General features: G+C 44.8%; 1 pseudogene; it reads left to right on the forward strand.

Annotated features, from left to right (window-relative positions):
- Positions 1–1,346: 1,346 nt before the first annotated feature.
- Positions 1,347–2,380, forward strand: LOC110285166 (annotated as a pseudogene).
- The last annotated feature ends 1,327 nt before the right edge of the window (positions 2,381–3,707 follow it).

Genomic DNA, 3,707 nt, shown 5'->3' on the forward strand with positions numbered 1-3,707 from the left:
ACCCCCTCACACACACATGTGCACATATGCCCCCTTACACACATGTATATACACACTTCTCACACACATACATGTCTGCATATAAACATCTTTACTCATACATGTACACATATACACATATACATATATATACATATACACATATACAGCTTCCTCACACATGTGCACATATACACATATATACATGTATAATATACACATGTGCACACATACACATATACATACATATACACACATACACATATACACACATACACATATATACATATACACATATACATCTTACTCACACACATGCACATATATACATGTACACTTGTACAATATACACATATACACATATACACACATACACACATACAGCTTCCTCACACACGTGCACATATACACCTCTCTTTTCTCACACATATATGCAGTATACCTCCCATGCACACACAGACGCACATAAAACTTAAATACAAATTTACCTTAATACCTAACAATTCTAGAACCCAGAAATAAAAGCATACATCTACATAAAGACATGTACACAGACTCCCACAACAGTGCTACGTGCAATGGCAAAAAAAAAAAAAAAAAAAAGATGGGCAGGAGGAATCATTTAGATGTTCACAAGCTGACAAAGTGCTAAAATATTCAGTGCTGCGTTCGCACAATGGACTCAACTGTAATATAAAGGAAATGAAGTGTTGATATATGTTACAACACGGGGGACCCTTGGGATAATTGAACAAAAGGAGATCAGTACAAAAGGCATCTGTTATACGATCCTAGATGTACAAGATGACTACAAAAGTAATAATGAAATCAAATATGGCCTATCTTGCCAAACAGTCCCACAAAGCTCGAGGACAGCTCTGACTCTGGATGGCTTCTCATGCTGAGGCTACCTTGCCCAGCCACATGGTCGGGAGATGTGAAGCCCTTATAGGCTCATCACAACCCACCTCACATACGTAGTGTGGACAAACACCAGGGTGGCCAGTGAACAAGTGTGATTTTCCCAGGTATGGAAAAAAATAGAAATGACAGATATTCTCCTGTAATATTTTCCCAGAAACATTATCTGCCACCTTTTTATGCCATATCTTTCGGCAGACAGACAGCTACGATTTATGTAATCCCTTCTGCGCATGCTCAGGTTACCGCTAATGTTGCTACTATCAGCTGGGTGTCAAGCTCTGCCCTTGCTCCCTTGTACAGGGCAGGTATCTGGATTTATTCATTGGATGGTTCTAGGCTCTCACTTTCCATGGCAGTACCATGGCTCCCCCTTTCTTCTCACCTCTTAGAGATCTGTCCCCTGGGCCACCGGGAATGGGAAGCCCAGAATTTCACAGGCCATCATGGCAATCAAGTGGACTGGTGGACATTCTTCTTCAATCCTTTGCCTAAATGCAAATAAAGACGGGCTGGTGGCTTCAGGAGGAGAGGGTGGAGACCTTGTGGCTTGGGGTGAAGATGGGACCCCGTTAGGACACATGCAGTTGGAAGGGGCTGATGATGTTACCAGCGTCTCGTTTTCTGCCTCCTGCCCCACCAAGCTCTATGCCTCCCATGGAGAAACCATCGGTGTACTAGATGTCAGGTCTCTTAAAGGGTCCCTGGACCACTTCCATGTGAATGAGGAGGAAATCAACTGTCTTTCATTAAATGAAACTGAAAGTCTGCTGGCTTCGGCTGATGACTCTGGGGCAATCAAAATCCCTGAAGAGACATTCCAACATCTGTTCCTCTATGGCTTTTCGACCTCAGAGGCCTCAGAGCCTGGTGTCATGAGGCCTGGATATGCAGATAATGCTGTGGAGTCTTCAAAAAGCCCGTCCTGTCTGGATTACAAATTTACAGGAGGATGAAACAGAGGAAACGGAAGCCCCCCAGACCCCTGGTCGGCTCTTAAACCCTGCGCTAGCCCACTCTGTCTCTGTAGCGTCTTGCGGCAATATTTTTAGCTGTGGTGCAGAGGATGGTAAGGTGCGCATCTTTAGGGTGATGGGAGTCAAATGTGAGCGAGAACTGGGATTTAAGGGTCACACTTTGGGGGTATCCCAGGTCTGCTTTCTGCCCGAGTCCAGTCTGCTGCTTAGTGGAGGGAATGATGGGAGGATCAGGTTGTGGGATGTGAGCTGTAAGATGGAGAAGCTGCAGAAGAGCCCTGCGAGGCACATCCACAGGAAGAAAGCAAAGAGGGCAGCGTGGTGGGAACTCTAGAGCCCCGGGAGCTGAGGATGAGGGGCATGCAAAGGATCTGCCGAAGCTCGGTATTGAACACGGAGAAAAAGTGAACTGGCTTTTAAGTATAAAACTTAAAGGGAACCAAAGCATATTAGTGGCTGATCAGAGGAGTTGTGTGTCTGTATGTCCCCTAAGTGACCTTTAGGTTCAATAAAATGCATTGCAAAACCAAAAAGAAAAAAAAGAAAGAAAGAAAGAAAAGAAATCTGTCCTCTGGTATACAATTTCCAGTATGCACAGCTTGGAACCTCACCAAGGCAAGCCATGGACTATCACAGAAATAAAATCTCATTTTAGAAATTGGGCCCATTTCACTTAAGTAGGAACTGGGAAAGGTGTTCTTGTGATGATGACGTCACTAGCGTTTCTAACGCCTGGGCTGTACCTGGTATGTGATGGTGACGCCAACTCTGGTGTCCTCTACATATTTTCACTGCCCCAAGGTGGCCAGAAACTTGCTTTTCTGTGTACCCACATTTGTCTCACATGTACGAGGAGCCACTGCTGTCATAGCAGAGGGCAGAGCACACTGTGCATAAGTTAAATTCTTTTTTTTTCTTTATATTTCTTTATTTTTTATTAGATATTTTCTTTATATACATTTCAAATGCTATCCCGAAAGTTCCCTATACCCTCCCTCCATCCTGCTCTCCTACCCACCCACTCCTGCTTCTTGGCCCTGGCATTCCCTCGAGCTGAAGGGGTCTGCAACCCTATAGGTGGAACAACAATATGAACTAACCAGTACCCCCAGAGCTTGTATCTCTAGCTGCATATGTAGCAGAAGATGGCCTACTTGGCCACCACTGGGAAGAGAGGCCCCTTGGTATTGCAAACTTCATAAGTTAAATTCATGCTCTACCTAAACTCTTTCAAGTAGCTGGTAAAAATGGTAACTGTTGGAAATGCTCTTGGCCCGAGGCAAGACACCTGTGTAAACAGCAATGATCTGGATAGAATGTGATAATTTAGATATTAAATATGCCTAAAACCTGTATGCTTGGTCCCTAGTGTGATACTCAGGAGGTGGGATTTTCAGCAAGTGCCTGGACCCTGAGTGGTCTGAACTAATCACTGGATTGATGTATTTGTTATGGGTCCATAATTTGAGAGCATCATTGAGAAATGGCAGAAACCAATATGTAGGGCCCTGTCTGCAGAGGTAAATGATGGGAGATGTGGCTCTGAAGGGTACAAGTTCTTAGTCTCCCCCCTGCCCCCACTTTTCCCTCTCTGCTTCCTGGCCATATGAAGGGAGCAGCTTCAATGCCCAGCGTGTGCTCACCACGATGTCTTACAAAAGGACTGAGCAACAGCCAGTGGCCACAGACAGACTCCTCAGACACCAGAGATCACAATTAACCTTCGTGTGATGTATGCATTGCCTTGGAGTCCTTTGGGTGTAGACCCAGGAGTGGTGAAGTTGGAGCATACGGTGGATTTAGCTTTAGCTCGTTACGAAACCTCCCCAC

This window comes from Mus caroli, chromosome 18, assembly GCF_900094665.2.
Source record: "Mus caroli chromosome 18, CAROLI_EIJ_v1.1, whole genome shotgun sequence".
Taxonomy (NCBI): domain Eukaryota; kingdom Metazoa; phylum Chordata; class Mammalia; order Rodentia; family Muridae; genus Mus; species Mus caroli.